We start from the raw sequence: 19,707 nt of genomic DNA, 5'->3' as shown, positions 1-19,707 counted from the left end.
GGGTAGCTAGATTAGGAAGACTGTCTCCATCCCAATCACACCGTAAATATAACCCGCCAAGTTTAGCGGGAATCCCACAAACTGTCAACATTTTCACCTCTGCACGCACACACTCAGTAGTGCTACATCTGAATCAAACTCACCCTCAATAACTATTTTATGGCTATATAACCTTTAATGCAGCTACAGCTGCGACACATAAAAAATGATAATAATTTTTGTCAAAAAAAGCATCAATAATCCATTCTGCGGATGAATGGTTAGTGCGTCGGCCTCACAGTGGGGACCTGGGTTCAAATCCAGCTCGGTCCAAATGTGTGGAGTTTGCATGTTCTCCCGAGGCTGGCGTGGGTTTTCTCCGGGTGCTCTGGTTTCCTCCCATATTCCAAAGACATGCATGGTAGGCTGATTGGACACTAAATTGCCCCTAGGTATGTGTGAGCGTGAATGGTTGTCTGTTGTTATTTGTGCACTACGTGGTGAAAGCTTTAAATCTAATTATACTTGTATAATGACAATAAAAGCATTCAATTCAAAATTGTGTCCTTGTACCCTGCGATCAGCTGGCCACCAATTCAAGGTGTCTCCCGCCTCTGGCCCGAAGTCAGCTGGGATAGGCTCCAGCACCCCCCGCGACCCTAGTGAGGATAAAGCTGTTCAGAAAATGAGAGGACACAATGAAGCATTCTTTGTGTTTCAAATGTTAAACTTTTAATGGACTAAGAGGGCCTCGAATAAAGGTGAGTTGATGTAAAATACTAATTAAAAATGTGTACTGACACACACTGTTTTATAGCATCAATACCACAAAAATCACGACTATTCTACGTCATCTTCAAAACATGGACATTGAGTTGGGAGGACAAACCACTTCATGGAGCACGGTAAGCAAGCCACCATCTTTTCTACATTCAATATGACGGGACAATATGGGCGTGGTTACACCTATTGTCGACGCACCTGCGTGAATTAGGCACATGCGCAGTACCTCGTCCTTTCGAGCAGCCATTTCTTATGTTGATGGACGACTAGCACGCCAACGAGGTAAGGTGTTGAGCAATGTACTGGCCTAAGTGCGTTTTTATCACGCTACTGGAAGATTTTTTTGGAATCAATTGAGCCAAAAACGCCAACAAATCTGTTAGTTTAATGCCAGGTTGAACACATCGTCGATCATTTAAGTTTGGGCTCCTTTTCCCCATCGACTGTGTGCTTCATGTGACTAGTTATCTTAGCATTAGCGTCACGCCGACGCTTCCCATTTGACTTAAAAAATATGTTGTCAGTTGTCACTCCATTATTGAGTCGTGTAGTCGTGTCTTTTTAATTTAATCAAACAAAGCCGAGACATCAACGGACAGTTTGCTGCGTAAAGGCTCAATCGAAAGTGACATCCAGAGGCACGACTTAGTTCCTGGTGTGTTGTAAGTAATACTAGTTTTCACTGCGAGTGCTAAATACCCGTTTCCAATTTGTAATTTGTAAATTTCTCCTAGTTGTTAACATCAGTCTGTATATTTAAACACCTTGTCTGGAAAAGGGAAAATAGCACGGAGCACTCACTAACTTTCATTCATTTTTTATCTTGATCGTTTATTAAATTTCTTGTAAGATTTCTCTTTCCTGTAATAATTGTTTGGCTCCAAAATAGCTTGGTTAAATCAAGTTTTCCCTGTTTAGCATCAACATGCAGCTCTTCTTGCCTGCGCACAACCCTCACACCCTTGAAGTTACAGGAGAGCAGACTGGTCCAAATCAAGGTAAAACTATTTCCCCAAAAAAGAAAAAAACACCTAGGCCTAATTCAATCTCCACTCTCTATATACAATTGTACCTCGAGATACGAGCTTAATGCGTTCCGGGACTGAGCTCGTATGTCGATTTACTCGTATCTCAAATTAATGTTTCCCATAGAAATGAACTAAAACAAATTAGTTTGTTCCAACCCTCTGAAAAAACACCAAAAACCAGATATTGGATTGGAACAACATTTTTATTTGTTCTAATTTGCCATCTGTTAACAGAGTAACAAATAACTAGCTGTATGCTCGTACGTATATGTTTTGACGAAAGTTTGGCGACACTCTTTTTCCTTGTCGACGATAATGTCAAATATTTATTCATCTTATTAGACGTGCTTCATAACTGAGCAAAGAATACCCCGAGATTTGGTACAAATGTAAAGCTGGCATGCAAAATGACTTGAATGGCTGGACATCGTAAGGCTTTTTCTTAAAAAAAAAGTGGTCTATGTAAAGTAAAGCTTTTATTTGTTTAAAAAAAAAATACTATGTATATATAGTCAGGCTTTTTTCTTTAAAAATGACCATGTATATTAAGGGTTTTTATTAAAAAATGACCATGTATAGTAAGGCTTTTTTATTTAAAAAAAACGACCATGTACAGTAAAGCGTTTTTCTTAAAAGACGACATAGTATAGTAAGGCTTTTTTTCTTAAAAAATGACATAGTATTGTAAGGGCTTTTTTTCTTAAAAAAAACGACATAGTATTGTAAGGCTTTTTTTCGTAAAAAACGACATAGTATAGTAGGGCTTTTTTCTTAAAAAACAACATAGTATAGGCTTTTTTCTTTAAAGACGACATAGTATAGTAAGGCTTATTTTCTTTAAAAACGACACAGTATAGTAAGGCTTTTTTGTCTTTAAAAACGACATAGTATAGTAAGGCTTTTTATTTACAAAAAAGACCATGTATAGTAAGGCTTTTTTCTTAAAAAATGACCATGTATAGTAAGGCTTTTTTGTTTAAAAAAGACCATGTATAGTAAGGCTTTTTTTTCTTAAAAAATGACATAGTATAGTAAGGCTTTTTTTCCTAAAAAAACGACATAGTATAGTATGGCTTTTTTTCCCCTAAAAAAACGACATAGTATAGCATGGCTTTTTTTCTTGAAAAATGACATAGTAGAGGAAGGCTTTTTCCCTAAAAAAAACGACATAGTATAGTATGGCTTTTCCCCCTAAAAAACGACATAGTATAGTATGGCTTTTTTCCTTTAAAAAACGACATAGCATAGTAAGGCTTATTTTCTTTAAAGACGACATAGTATAGTAAGGCTTATTTTCTTTAAAAACGACATAGTATAGTAAGGCTTTTTATTTACAAAAAAGACCATGTATAGTAAGGCTTTTTTCTTAAAAAATGACCATGTATAGTAAGGCTTTTTTGTTTAAAAAAGACCATGTATAGTAAGGCTTTTTTTCTTAAAAAACGACATAGTATAGTAAGGCTTTTTTTCCTAAAAAAACGACATAGTATAGCGTGGCTTTTTTTCTTGAAAAACGACATAGTAGAGGAAGGCTTTTTCCCTAAAAAACGACATAGTATAGTATGGCTTTTTTCCTTTAAAAAACGACATAGTATAGTATGGCTTTTTTTCTTAAAAAACGACATAGTATAGCATGGCTTTTTTTCTTGAAAAACGACATAGTAGAGGAAGCCTTTTTTTCTTAAAAAACGATATTGTATAGTAAGGCTTCTTTTCTTAAAAAACGACATAGTATAGTAAGGCTTTTTTTCTTTAAAAAAATGACATAGCAAGTAAGACTAAGAGAGTCGGAGAATAAATCTGACTTCTGATTCTTCACCTTCTAGTTGTTGCTGTGGTCCACTGGCAAAATCATTGGGTCAGAACATGAGGCGGGAATCAGGAGTGAGTTCAATTCCACTCGTTGCAATTCTCAAATTGTTTATTGAGGTAATGAAAAGGATAAATACAACTTCCAACTTTACTGTGGTCCAGTGGCAAGAACAATGGGTTAAAATTGAAGTTGGACACAAGTTCAAATCTGGAGTGAGTTCAAGTCCACTCTTTGCAAATCTCAAATTGTTTATTGAGGTGATGAAAATGATAAATATAACTTCCAATCATGTCATTTCAGAAGTCACTGTGGTCCAGTGGCAAAGACAATGGGTCAGACAGACCTCAAGTTAGTGGATTTGACTGCCACGTGGGAAATGCGGTTCGAATCCCGCTCTCGTTTGACTAATGACTACACTAGTAGTTCAGTAAATGGGTAATCCTTTTTTCATTCAAATAAAGACTTAGTCATTTTTTTCAGCAAAACAATATTTCCGGTCAGCCTTCGGCTGACCGGAAGACAGTTGGGAGGGGGGGTTCCTGGTGGTGTTCGACAGTCGGCCTTCGGCCGACTGCCGACACCATACAGTCGTTGACTGGCGACACCGGGACGTGAACCCTCGACACCCACGTCGCAGGCAGGTGACTTACCCACTACACCACGAGGCGGCCCGCCTATACATGATTGGAAGTTATATTTATCCTTTTCATTACCTAAATAAACAATTAGAGATTTGCAAAGAGTGGAATTGAACTCACTCCTAATTTGAACTTGAGTCCCCCTGAAGTTCTGACCCATTGTCTTTGCCACTGGACCACAGTGACTTCTGAAACAATGTGATTGGAAGTTATATCTATCCTTTTCATTACCTCAATAAACAATTTGAGAATTGCAAAGAGTGGAACTGAACTCACTCCTGATTTGAACTTGAGTCCACCTGAAGTTCTGACCCATTGTCTTTGCCACTGGACCACAGTGACTTCTGAAATGATGTGATTGGAAGTTATATCTATCCTTTTCATTACCTCAATAAACAATTTGAGAATTGCAAAGAGTGGAATTGAACTCACTCCTGATTTGAACTTGAGTCCACCTGAAGTTCTGAACCATTGTCTTTGCCACTGGACCACAGTGACTTCTAAAAAGATGTGATTGGAAGTTATATCTATCCTTTTCATTACCTCAATAAACAATTAGAGAATTGCAAAGAGTGGAATTGAACTCACTCCTGATTTGAACTTGAGTCCACCTGAAGTTCTGACCCATTGTCTTTGCCACTGGACCACAGTGACTTCTGAAATGATGTGATTGGAAGTTATATCTATCCTTTTCATTACCTCAATAAACAATTAGAGAATTGCAAAGAGTGGAATTGAACTCACTCCTGATTTGAACTTGAGTCCACCTGAAGTTCTGAACCATTGTCTTTGCCACTGGACCACAGTGACTTCTAAAATGATCTGATTGGAAGTTATATCTATCCTTTTCATTACCTCAATAAACAATTAGAGAATTGCAAAGAGTGGAATTGAACTCACTCCTGATTTGAACTTGAGTCCACCTGAAGTTCTGACCCATTGTCTTTGCCACTGGACCACAGTGACTTCTGACATGATGTGATTGGAAGTTATATCTATCCTTTTCATTACCTCAATAAACAATTTGAGAATTGCAAAGAGTGGAATTGAACTCACTCCTGATTTGAACTTGAGTCCACCTGAAGTTCTGACCCATTGTCTTTGCCACTGGACCACAGTGACTTCTGACATGATGTGATTGGAAGTTATATCTATCCTTTTCATTACCTCAATAAACAATTTGAGAATTGCAAAGAGTGGAATTGAACTCACTCCTGATTTGAACTTGAGTCCACCTGAAGTTCTGACCCGTTGTCTTTGCCACTGGACCACAGTGACTTCTGAAATGATGTGATTGGAAGTTATATCTATCCTTTTCATTACCTCAATAAACAATTTGAGAATTGCAAAGAGTGGAATTGAACTCACTCCTGATTTGAACTTGAGTCCACCTGAAGTTCTGACCCATTGTCTTTGCCACTGGACCACAGTGACTTCTGAAATGATGTGATTGGAAGTTATATCTATCCTTTTCATTACCTCAATAAACAATTAGAGAATTGCAAAGAGTGGAATTGAACTCACTCCTGATTTGAACTTGAGTCCACCTGAAGTTCTGACCCATTGTCTTTGCCACTGGACCACAGTGACTTCTAAAATGATGTGATTGGAAGTTATATCTATCCTTTTCATTACCTCAATAAACAATTAGAGAATTGCAAAGAGTGGAATTGAACTCACTCCTAATTTGAACTTGAGTCCACCTGAAGTTCTGACCCATTGTCTTTGCCACTGGACCACAGTGACTTCTAAAATGATGTGATTGGAAGTTATATCTATCCTTTTCATTACCTCAATAAACAATTTCAGAATTGCAACAAGTGGAATTGAACTCATTCCTGATTTGAACTTGAGTCCACCTGAAGTTCTGACCCATTGTCTTTGCCACTGGACCACAGTGACTTCTGAAATGATGTGATTGGAAGTTATATCTATCCTTTTCATTACCTCAATAAACAATTTGAGAATTGCAAAGAGTGGAATTGAACTCACTCCTGATTTGAACTTGAGTCCACCTGAAGTTCTGACCCGTTGTCTTTGCCACTGGACCACAGTGACTTCTGAAATGATGTGATTGGAAGTTATATCTATCCTTTTCATTACCTCAATAAACAATTTGAGAATTGCAAAGAGTGGAATTGAACTCACTCCTGATTTGAACTTGAGTCCACCTGAAGTTCTGACCCATTGTCTTTGCCACTGGACCACAGTGACTTCTGAAATGATGTGATTGGAAGTTATATCTATCCTTTTCATTACCTCAATAAACAATTAGAGAATTGCAAAGAGTGGAATTGAACTCACTCCTGATTTGAACTTGAGTCCACCTGAAGTTCTGACCCATTGTCTTTGCCACTGGACCACAGTGACTTCTAAAATGATGTGATTGGAAGTTATATCTATCCTTTTCATTACCTCAATAAACAATTAGAGAATTGCAAAGAGTGGAATTGAACTCACTCCTAATTTGAACTTGAGTCCACCTGAAGTTCTGACCCATTGTCTTTGCCACTGGACCACAGTGACTTCTGAAATGACGTGATTGGAAGTTATATCTATCCTTTTCATTACCTCAATAAACAATTTGAGAATTGCAAAGAGTGGAACTGAACTCACTCCTGATTTGAACTTGAGTCCACCTGAAGTTCTGACCCATTGTCTTTGCCACTGGACCACAGTGACTTCTGAAATGATGTGATTGGAAGTTATATCTATCCTTTTCATTACCTCAATAAACAATTTGAGAATTGCAAAGAGTGGAACTGAACTCACTCCTGATTTGAACTTGAGTCCACCTGAAGTTCTCACCCATTGTCTTTGCCACTGGACCACAGTGACTTCTGAAATGATGTGATTGGAAGTTATATCTATCCTTTTCATTACCTCAATAAACAATTTGAGAATTGCAAAGAGTGGAATTGAACTCACTCCTGATTTGAACTTGAGTCCACCTGAAGTTCTGAACCATTGTCTTTGCCACTGGACCACAGTGACTTCTAAAAAGATGTGATTGGAAGTTATATCTATCCTTTTCATTACCTCAATAAACAATTAGAGAATTGCAAAGAGTGGAATTGAACTCACTCCTGATTTGAACTTGAGTCCACCTGAAGTTCTGACCCATTGTCTTTGCCACTGGACCACAGTGACTTCTGAAATGATTTGATTGGAAGTTATATCTATCCTTTTCATTACCTCAATAAACAATTAGAGAATTGCAAAGAGTGGAATTGAACTGACTCCTAATTTGAACTTGAGTACACCTGAAGTTCTGACCCATTGTCTTTGCCACTGGACCACAGTGACTCCTGAAATGATGTGATTGGAAGTTATATCTATCCTTTTCATTACCTCAATAAACAATTTGAGAATTGCAAAGAGTGGAACTGAACTCACTCCTGATTTGAACTTGAGTCCACCTGAAGTTCTGACCCATTGTATTTGCACTGGACCACAGTGACTTCTGAAATGATGTGATTGGAAGTTATATCTATCCTTTTCATTACCTCAATAAACAATTAGAGATTTGCAAAGAGTGGAATTGAACTCACTCCTAATTTGAACTTGAGTCCCCCTGAAGTTCTGACCCATTGTCTTTGCCACTGGACCAAAGTGACTTCTGAAACAATGTGATTGGAAGTTATATCTATCCTTTTCATTACCTCAATAAACAATTTGAGAATTGCAAAGAGTGGAACTGAACTCACTCCTGATTTGAACTTGAGTCCACCTGAAGTTCTCACCCATTGTCTTTGCCACTGGACCACAGTGACTTCTGAAATGATGTGATTGGAAGTTATATCTATCCTTTTCATTACCTCAATAAACAATTTGAGAATTGCAAAGAGTGGAATTGAACTCACTCCTGATTTGAACTTGAGTCCACCTGAAGTTCTGAACCATTGTCTTTGCCACTGGACCAGAGTGACTTCTAAAAAGATGTGATTGGAAGTTATATCTATCCTTTTCATTACCTCAATAAACAATTAGAGAATTGCAAAGAGTGGAATTGAACTCACTCCTGATTTGAACTTGAGTCCACCTGAAGTTCTGACCCATTGTCTTTGCCACTGGACCACAGTGACTTCTGAAATGATGTGATTGGAAGTTATATCTATCCTTTTCATTACCTCAATAAACAATTAGAGAATTGCAAAGAGTGGAATTGAACTCACTCCTGATTTGAACTTGAGTCCACCTGAAGTTCTGACCCATTGTCTTTGCCACTGGACCACAGTGACTTCTGAAATGATTTGATTGGAAGTTATATCTATCCTTTTCATTACCTCAATAAACAATTAGAGAATTGCAAAGAGTGGAATTGAACTGACTCCTAATTTGAACTTGAGTACACCTGAAGTTCTGACCCATTGTCTTTGCCACTGGACCACAGTGACTCCTGAAATGATGTGATTGGAAGTTATATCTATCCTTTTCATTACCTCAATAAACAATTTGAGAATTGCAAAGAGTGGAACTGAACTCACTCCTGATTTGAACTTGAGTCCACCTGAAGTTCTGACCCATTGTATTTGCACTGGACCACAGTGACTTCTGAAATGATGTGATTGGAAGTTATATCTATCCTTTTCATTACCTCAATAAACAATTAGAGATTTGCAAAGAGTGGAATTGAACTCACTCCTAATTTGAACTTGAGTCCCCCTGAAGTTCTGACCCATTGTCTTTGCCACTGGACCACAGTGACTTCTGAAACAATGTGATTGGAAGTTATATCTATCCTTTTCATTACCTCAATAAACAATTTGAGAATTGCAAAGAGTGGAACTGAACTCACTCCTGATTTGAACTTGAGTCCACCTGAAGTTCTCACCCATTGTCTTTGCCACTGGACCACAGTGACTTCTGAAATGATGTGATTGGAAGTTAAATCTATCCTTTTCATTACCTCAATAAACAATTTGAGAATTGCAAAGAGTGGAATTGAACTCACTCCTGATTTGAACTTGAGTCCACCTGAAGTTCTGACCCATTGTCTTTGCCACTGGACCACAGTGACTTCTAAAATGATGTGATTGGAAGTTATATCTATCCTTTTCATTACCTCAATAAACAATTTCAGAATTGCAACAAGTGGAATTGAACTCATTCCTGATTTGAACTTGAGTCCACCTGAAGTTCTGACCCATTGTCTTTGCCACTGGACCACAGTGACTTCTGAAATGATGTGATTGGAAGTTATATCTATCCTTTTCATTACCTCAATAAACAATTAGAGAATTGCAAAGAGTGGAATTGAACTCACTCCTGATTTGAACTTGAGTCCACCTGAAGTTCTGACCCATTGTCTTTGCCACTGGACCACAGTGACTTCTGACATGATGTGATTGGAAGTTATATCTATCCTTTTCATTACCTCAATAAACAATTTGAGAATTGCAAAGAGTGGAATTGAACTCACTCCTGATTTGAACTTGAGTCCACCTGAAGTTCTGACCCGTTGTCTTTGCCACTGGACCACAGTGACTTCTGAAATGATGTGATTGGAAGTTATATCTATCCTTTTCATTACCTCAATAAACAATTTGAGAATTGCAAAGAGTGGAATTGAACTCACTCCTGATTTGAACTTGAGTCCACCTGAAGTTCTGACCCATTGTCTTTGCCACTGGACCACAGTGACTTCTGAAATGATGTGATTGGAAGTTATATCTATCCTTTTCATTACCTCAATAAACAATTAGAGAATTGCAAAGAGTGGAATTGAACTCACTCCTGATTTGAACTTGAGTCCACCTGAAGTTCTGACCCATTGTCTTTGCCACTGGACCACAGTGACTTCTGAAATGATGTGATTGGAAGTTATATCTATCCTTTTCATTACCTCAATAAACAATTAGAGAATTGCAAAGAGTGGAATTGAACTCACTCCTGATTTGAACTTGAGTCCACCTGAAGTTCTGACCCATTGTCTTTGCCACTGGACCACAGTGACTTCTGAAATGATTTGATTGGAAGTTATATCTATCCTTTTCATTACCTCAATAAACAATTAGAGAATTGCAAAGAGTGGAATTGAAGTGACTCCTAATTTGAACTTGAGTACACCTGAAGTTCTGACCCATTGTCTTTGCCACTGGACCACAGTGACTCCTGAAATGATGTGATTGGAAGTTATATCTATCCTTTTCATTACCTCAATAAACAATTTGAGAATTGCAAAGAGTGGAACTGAACTCACTCCTGATTTGAACTTGAGTCCACCTGAAGTTCTGACCCATTGTATTTGCACTGGACCACAGTGACTTCTGAAATGATGTGATTGGAAGTTATATCTATCCTTTTCATTACCTCAATAAACAATTAGAGATTTGCAAGGAGTGGAATTGAACTCACTCCTAATTTGAACTTGAGTCCCCCTGAAGTTCTGACCCATTGTCTTTGCCACTGGACCACAGTGACTTCTGAAACAATGTGATTGGAAGTTATATCTATCCTTTTCATTACCTCAATAAACAATTTGAGAATTGCAAAGAGTGGAACTGAACTCACTCCTGATTTGAACTTGAGTCCACCTGAAGTTCTCACCCATTGTCTTTGCCACTGGACCACAGTGACTTCTGAAATGATGTGATTGGAAGTTATATCTATCCTTTTCATTACCTCAATAAACAATTTGAGAATTGCAAAGAGTGGAATTGAACTCACTCCTGATTTGAACTTGAGTCCACCTGAAGTTCTGAACCATTGTCTTTGCCACTGGACCACAGTGACTTCTAAAAAGATGTGATTGGAAGTTATATCTATCCTTTTCATTACCTCAATAAACAATTAGAGAATTGCAAAGAGTGGAACTGAACTCACTCCTGATTTGAACTTGAGTCCACCTGAAGTTCTGACCCATTGTATTTGCACTGGACCACAGTGACTTCTGAAATGATGTGATTGGAAGTTATATCTATCCTTTTCATTACCTCAATAAACAATTAGAGATTTGCAAAGAGTGGAATTGAACTCACTCCTAATTTGAACTTGAGTCCCCCTGAAGTTCTGACCCATTGTCTTTGCCACTGGACCAAAGTGACTTCTGAAACAATGTGATTGGAAGTTATATCTATCCTTTTCATTACCTCAATAAACAATTTGAGAATTGCAAAGAGTGGAACTGAACTCACTCCTGATTTGAACTTGAGTCCACCTGAAGTTCTCACCCATTGTCTTTGCCACTGGACCACAGTGACTTCTGAAATGATGTGATTGGAAGTTATATCTATCCTTTTCATTACCTCAATAAACAATTTGAGAATTGCAAAGAGTGGAATTGAACTCACTCCTGATTTGAACTTGAGTCCACCTGAAGTTCTGAACCATTGTCTTTGCCACTGGACCAGAGTGACTTCTAAAAAGATGTGATTGGAAGTTATATCTATCCTTTTCATTACCTCAATAAACAATTAGAGAATTGCAAAGAGTGGAATTGAACTCACTCCTGATTTGAACTTGAGTCCACCTGAAGTTCTGACCCATTGTCTTTGCCACTGGACCACAGTGACTTCTGAAATGATGTGATTGGAAGTTATATCTATCCTTTTCATTACCTCAATAAACAATTAGAGAATTGCAAAGAGTGGAATTGAACTCACTCCTGATTTGAACTTGAGTCCACCTGAAGTTCTGACCCATTGTCTTTGCCACTGGACCACAGTGACTTCTGAAATGATTTGATTGGAAGTTATATCTATCCTTTTCATTACCTCAATAAACAATTAGAGAATTGCAAAGAGTGGAATTGAACTGACTCCTAATTTGAACTTGAGTACACCTGAAGTTCTGACCCATTGTCTTTGCCACTGGACCACAGTGACTCCTGAAATGATGTGATTGGAAGTTATATCTATCCTTTTCATTACCTCAATAAACAATTTGAGAATTGCAAAGAGTGGAACTGAACTCACTCCTGATTTGAACTTGAGTCCACCTGAAGTTCTGACCCATTGTATTTGCACTGGACCACAGTGACTTCTGAAATGATGTGATTGGAAGTTATATCTATCCTTTTCATTACCTCAATAAACAATTAGAGATTTGCAAAGAGTGGAATTGAACTCACTCCTAATTTGAACTTGAGTCCCCCTGAAGTTCTGACCCATTGTCTTTGCCACTGGACCACAGTGACTTCTGAAACAATGTGATTGGAAGTTATATCTATCCTTTTCATTACCTCAATAAACAATTTGAGAATTGCAAAGAGTGGAACTGAACTCACTCCTGATTTGAACTTGAGTCCACCTGAAGTTCTCACCCATTGTCTTTGCCACTGGACCACAGTGACTTCTGAAATGATGTGATTGGAAGTTAAATCTATCCTTTTCATTACCTCAATAAACAATTTGAGAATTGCAAAGAGTGGAATTGAACTCACTCCTGATTTGAACTTGAGTCCACCTGAAGTTCTGAATCATTGTCTTTGCCACTGGACCACAGTGACTTCTAAAAAGATGTGATTGGAAGTTATATCTATCCTTTTCATTACCTCAATAAACAATTAGAGAATTGCAAAGAGTGGAATTGAACTCACTCCTGATTTGAACTTGAGTCCACCTGAAGTTCTGACCCATTGTCTTTGCCACTGGACCACAGTGACTTCTGAAATGATGTGATTGGAAGTTATATCTATCCTTTTCATTACCTCAATAAACAATTTGAGAATTGCAAAGAGTGGAATTGAACTCACTCCTGATTTGAACTTGAGTCCACCTGAAGTTCTGAACCATTGTCTTTGCCACTGGACCACTGTCTTTGCCACTGGACCACAGTGACTTCTAAAAAGATGTGATTGGAAGTTATATCTATCCTTTTCATTACCTCAATAAACAATTAGAGAATTGCAAAGAGTGGAATTGAACTCACTCCTGATTTGAACTTGAGTCCACCTGAAGTTCTGACCCATTGTCTTTGCCACTGGACCACAGTGACTTCTGAAATGATTTGATTGGAAGTTATATCTATCCTTTTCATTACCTCAATAAACAATTAGAGAATTGCAAAGAGTGGAATTGAACTGACTCCTAATTTGAACTTGAGTACACCTGAAGTTCTGACCCATTGTCTTTGCCACTGGACCACAGTGACTCCTGAAATGATGTGATTGGAAGTTATATCTATCCTTTTCATTACCTCAATAAACAATTTGAGAATTGCAAAGAGTGGAACTGAACTCACTCCTGATTTGAACTTGAGTCCACCTGAAGTTCTGACCCATTGTATTTGCACTGGACCACAGTGACTTCTGAAATGATGTGATTGGAAGTTATATCTATCCTTTTCATTACCTCAATAAACAATTAGAGATTTGCAAAGAGTGGAATTGAACTCACTCCTAATTTGAACTTGAGTCCCCCTGAAGTTCTGACCCATTGTCTTTGCCACTGGACCAAAGTGACTTCTGAAACAATGTGATTGGAAGTTATATCTATCCTTTTCATTACCTCAATAAACAATTTGAGAATTGCAAAGAGTGGAACTGAACTCACTCCTGATTTGAACTTGAGTCCACCTGAAGTTCTCACCCATTGTCTTTGCCACTGGACCACAGTGACTTCTGAAATGATGTGATTGGAAGTTATATCTATCCTTTTCATTACCTCAATAAACAATTTGAGAATTGCAAAGAGTGGAATTGAACTCACTCCTGATTTGAACTTGAGTCCACCTGAAGTTCTGAACCATTGTCTTTGCCACTGGACCAGAGTGACTTCTAAAAAGATGTGATTGGAAGTTATATCTATCCTTTTCATTACCTCAATAAACAATTAGAGAATTGCAAAGAGTGGAATTGAACTCACTCCTGATTTGAACTTGAGTCCACCTGAAGTTCTGACCCATTGTCTTTGCCACTGGACCACAGTGACTTCTGAAATGATGTGATTGGAAGTTATATCTATCCTTTTCATTACCTCAATAAACAATTAGAGAATTGCAAAGAGTGGAATTGAACTCACTCCTGATTTGAACTTGAGTCCACCTGAAGTTCTGACCCATTGTCTTTGCCACTGGACCACAGTGACTTCTGAAATGATTTGATTGGAAGTTATATCTATCCTTTTCATTACCTCAATAAACAATTAGAGAATTGCAAAGAGTGGAATTGAACTGACTCCTAATTTGAACTTGAGTACACCTGAAGTTCTGACCCATTGTCTTTGCCACTGGACCACAGTGACTCCTGAAATGATGTGATTGGAAGTTATATCTATCCTTTTCATTACCTCAATAAACAATTTGAGAATTGCAAAGAGTGGAACTGAACTCACTCCTGATTTGAACTTGAGTCCACCTGAAGTTCTGACCCATTGAATTTGCACTGGACCACAGTGACTTCTGAAATGATGTGATTGGAAGTTATATCTATCCTTTTCATTACCTCAATAAACAATTAGAGATTTGCAAAGAGTGGAATTGAACTCACTCCTAATTTGAACTTGAGTCCCCCTGAAGTTCTGACCCATTGTCTTTGCCACTGGACCACAGTGACTTCTGAAACAATGTGATTGGAAGTTATATCTATCCTTTTCATTACCTCAATAAACAATTTGAGAATTGCAAAGAGTGGAACTGAACTCACTCCTGATTTGAACTTGAGTCCACCTGAAGTTCTCACCCATTGTCTTTGCCACTGGACCACAGTGACTTCTGAAATGATGTGATTGGAAGTTAAATCTATCCTTTTCATTACCTCAATAAACAATTTGAGAATTGCAAAGAGTGGAATTGAACTCACTCCTGATTTGAACTTGAGTCCACCTGAAGTTCTGAATCATTGTCTTTGCCACTGGACCACAGTGACTTCTAAAAAGATGTGATTGGAAGTTATATCTATCCTTTTCATTACCTCAATAAACAATTAGAGAATTGCAAAGAGTGGAATTGAACTCACTCCTGATTTGAACTTGAGTCCACCTGAAGTTCTGACCCATTGTCTTTGCCACTGGACCACAGTGACTTCTGAAATGATGTGATTGGAAGTTATATCTATCCTTTTCATTACCTCAATAAACAATTAGAGAATTGCAAACAGTGGAATTGAACTCACTCCTGATTTGAACTTGAGTCCACCTGAAGTTCTGACCCATTGTCTTTGCCACTGGACCACAGTGACTTCTGAAATGATGTGATTGGAAGTTATATCTATCCTTTTCATTACCTCAATAAACAATTAGAGAATTGCAAAGAGTGGAATTGAACTCACTCCTGATTTGAACTTGAGTCCACCTGAAGTTCTGACCCATTGTCTTTGCCACTGGACCACAGTGACTTCTAAAATGATGTGATTGGAAGTTATATCTATCCTTTTCATTACCTCAATAAACAATTTCAGAATTGCAACAAGTGGAATTGAACTCATTCCTGATTTGAACTTGAGTCCACCTGAAGTTCTGACCCATTGTCTTTGCCACTGGACCACAGTGACTTCTGAAATGATGTGATTGGAAGTTATATCTATCCTTTTCATTACCTCAATAAACAATTAGAGAATTGCAAAGAGTGGAATTGAACTCACTCCTGATTTGAACTTGAGTCCACCTGAAGTTCTGACCCACTGTCTTTGCCACTGGACCACACTGACTTCTGAAATGATGTGATTGGAAGTTATATCTATCCTTTTCATTACCTCAATAAACAATTTGAGAATTGCAAAGAGTGGAATTGAACTCACTCCTGATTCCCACCTCAAGTTCTGAACCAATATTTTTGCCACTGGACCGCAGCAATAACTAGGAGAAGAATCAGAAGTCAGATTTATTCTCCGACTTTCTTAGCCTTACTATACTATGTCGATTTTTTAAAGAAAAAAGCCTTACTATATACATATTTGCTCAATTTTACTCGTGCCTCAAATTGCTTGTATGTCGAGGTATTAATGTATAACTTTTGCTTTTTTTGTTGCAAGTTTTCCCTGTTTAGCATCAACATGCAGCTCTTCCTGCCTGCCCAAAACACTCACACCCTTGAGGCTACAGGAGAGGAGACTGGACCAGATCAAGGTAAAACTAGTTCCAAAAAAGAAACCACCTAAGCCTTTCTGTTGAATCTCCAGTTTCTGCATATGATAACTTTTCCTTTTTTTCTTGCATGCATCAGGCTATATTCTATAAGTGTACTGTTTATTCCTTACACCTCCACTGATAGTACTTGTGTGGGTGCAAGTTATCCACACAGGTTCTTGCTATTAAAATCAACACTAGACCAGTTAGTGTGTTTTCATTCAAAATTTGAATGTATCATAATAATAAAAACAAGCTAATTGAGGAAAGCCTGGAATACTGAATGCTGACAATTATTACACGGATAGAGAAAATAGAAACTAGTATTTTTTTTTTTAAAATGACTCACTTTGCTGACAAATAGCTCATTATGGCGTCGGCAAGCTGCTCCTTTTTGGCCGTTTTGGCCACATCCTTGATGTTTCCCAAAAGTCTATGCTGGTTGAGGAACTGAAACACACAATGGAATGATTTATTTTTAAAGATAAAGAGCTATAGGTAACGCAATGTAGTCAATTTGTTTGCAAACACTTTTCGGTCTTCATCCACGTGGGGCTACATCACGCGAACGAAGCACGCTCGCGTCAAAAAGCACTCTTAAAATGAGACATGGGGCTTAGAAATTCCCAAATGACAACGTACCTACCGAATGCGCTGCATTGTCCAGTGAGAGCTTTATCAGGTCTTTCTTCGGTAAATCGTCACTTCTGAGCTGCTCTGCTGTCCACTCCCGTACTGACTCCTGGCCCATCCGCCATTTTGAAAGATGGCGGTGGCCATTTGAACTCTGACCTCGGTCACGCCTATTAAAAATAGGCACACAAAAATACATTGTTTTCATAATAAAGTGCATTTAAATCTTCAGCCATTGTGGTTTGACAAAAACGCTATTAAATCAACACAACAATATATTTGCTTGTGCAGCTCGCTACAGATGATTTATTAGCTTTGGCTCGTCCACTCTATCACTAGCCAATCATAGCTTGTGAAAGCGGTGACGTATTCCTACGCCTATGAGAAGGCCTTGGGGTCGCCAACTCGAAATCGGATTGGTTAAAGTAGCAGTTTTTTTTATTTAGAGTATAGTATACAGTGGTACCTCGACCTACGATCAGCTCTACCTACGACATGCTCGAGGTACGATCAAAATTTCGATCGAATAATATGCCCTAGATACGATCAAAATTCCGAGATGCGACCAAGCCAGGTGGCCATGACATGATAGGCTGTTTATCATTGTAGCGCACTGTCTTTTTTGCCACATCTCTTTCGTGTATAACAGATATCTAGGAGCACTGAACAATTTATTCAGACTAGTTTCTCCTACGCATCGACCAGGAAACGCACAACGCGCATGCATGGGCAAAAAGAGGGATTTCTGGGTAACACAACACCGATAGGCAATGGCACCCTTTCTTAGAATAAAACTTCATTACCCACAATCAATACGCGAGTAGGCTGTTATTCCTTCCTTAGCCTGCTAGTCCTGCGATCGCTCATTCAAGACTACTTCTCGTTGGCAAGTGGTCGTGCGTTATCCTATTGTGAGGACATTTGTGTGCATCATTTTCGGAATATTTTGAAGGGAATACAACAGCAAACAGCCCATCGGTAGCAAACGTGGGGGTGGAGGCGTGGCAAACAGCTAACCCGCCCAGAACGAAGGTTAAAAAAAAAACTGAATTTAGTTTTGAGTAAAGTTACATTAAACGTATGTTTGAGTGTGTCTGTATATATTAATCCAAGTTAATTTAAATTAGTTTGTTCGTTTACGAGTGCGTTGTTGCCGTGGATAAAGTCTTCTTTTTGGGTGGACACTAAAAAGAAAAAAACGCTGTCTTGTAAAGAAAATTGTGTGTGCTTAGTGTCTATCCTGTTTCCTGCATTTTTTTTTTGTCGACAATGGGAGTCTTAAACAAACGTTTGACTTCATCAAGCTGCACGACTCGACTAAATCAAGCACCTCATTGTGATTTTCCAGGCTGCTTCCTTTCCAAACAGGAAGTGCCATGGTTGTTTTTTCTTTGATAACAACAGGAGCCATGTAAATCAGCTTGAAGTGACAGCAACTGCTTACAAAGACATGGTATACGTTCACCACCACTGTGATTTTAAAAATACTATCTGCAAAAGAACTTCATTTTTGTACAAGACAATTTTGAATATGCAGTCGAGCAGTTGCAGTTTTTGTAGTTTTTTTTCACCCCACTGGTGTTGCAACATGGATTCAATAAAATGCTATTCATCTCCCGTTATTGATGGTAAATGCTGATGGCTGCCATGTTTTTGCAGAAATAATGTAACCATTAGCTGGAAATCATGTCTCAGTTTTAATTCTGTTTCAGTCACTGAAACTGGGAAATTCACATTGTTAATACATTCATTTATGATGTTTTAATGTGAAACCTATCACGTTATAACTTACCACCTGATTTTCTAATGTGAAATTTGTCACATTGAAATGCATTCGTTTGTCAATGTAATACGTAAATGCAAAATATCTGAGCACAAAAGCACATTTTTTCATGCATTTTAGTGGATTAATATGGAGTTATATTGTTATATTAATAGGCAAATGATTTTCCTCATTTAGTATTTAGTGCCTTAGAAGTGTTTTATTTAAAGTGTGTTTTTATTTTTGCATATTCTGCACACTGCGGCATAAAATATACATTTACATTATTTTTACATACTGGAATAATATTTTATAAAAACTAGTGTCAAAGTGCTGAAATAATCATTTTAAATGAATATGACCTTTCTATACATGGTCATTTTTTTCTTTAAAAAAAGGCTTACTATACATGGGCATTTAAAAAAAGCCTTACTATACATGTTTTTTTTGTAATTTTCTATCCTTACTATACATGGTCTTTTTTTTTTTAAATCCTTATTATACATGGTCATTTTTTTAAAGGCCTTACTATACATGGTCATTTTTTTAAAGGCCTTACTATACATGGTCATTTTTAATGTCTTACTATATATACATGGGCATTTAAAAAAAGCCTTACTATACATGTTTTTTTAAGCCTTACCATACATTAAATCATTAAGAAAAAAGCCTCACTGTACATTGTCATTGTTTTAAAGAAATAAAGCCTTACTTTAGAACAGACCTGGGCAATTCGGTCCTCGAGGGCCACTGTGGGTGCAAGTTCTTGTTCCAAAAGACCCAGCACAGACAGTTTAACTAATTAGATTTCTGCTGAAACAAGAAGCACCTGGCTGCAAACCACTGATTGCAATTCTAAGATACCAGATTGGTGGAAAGGTTTCCTCTTATGGGTTGGAACGAAAACCTGCACCCACTGTGGCCCTTTGTGGAATGAATTGCCCAGGTCTGCTATAGAAGGTCATTTTTTAAGAAAAAATGCCTTACTATACATGCGCATTTTTTTAAAGATAAAAGCCTTACTATACATGGTCATTTTTTATTTTTTTGAAAAAAGCCTTACTAT

At 37.8% G+C, this 19,707-nt stretch overlaps 1 long non-coding RNA gene across 2 annotated transcripts; it reads left to right on the top strand.

Moving 5' to 3' along the window:
- The first annotated feature begins 506 nt into the window (after positions 1–506).
- On the top strand, positions 507–18,651 carry LOC144085902 (uncharacterized). Of its 2 annotated transcripts, XR_013304284.1 has the most exons (3): positions 507–884; positions 1,681–1,760; positions 16,153–18,651. It is a non-coding gene; the product is annotated as an uncharacterized LOC144085902 (long non-coding RNA). The 2 variants fall into 2 exon arrangements; XR_013304283.1 differs by having other exon boundaries at positions 507–1,760.
- The last annotated feature ends 1,056 nt before the right edge of the window (positions 18,652–19,707 follow it).

This window comes from Stigmatopora argus, chromosome 12, assembly GCF_051989625.1.
Source record: "Stigmatopora argus isolate UIUO_Sarg chromosome 12, RoL_Sarg_1.0, whole genome shotgun sequence".
In the NCBI taxonomy this organism is placed as follows: Eukaryota; Metazoa; Chordata; class Actinopteri; order Syngnathiformes; family Syngnathidae; genus Stigmatopora; species Stigmatopora argus.
The sequence above is the reverse complement of the archived record's forward strand: the minus strand, read 5'-3'. Positions and strand labels throughout refer to the sequence as shown.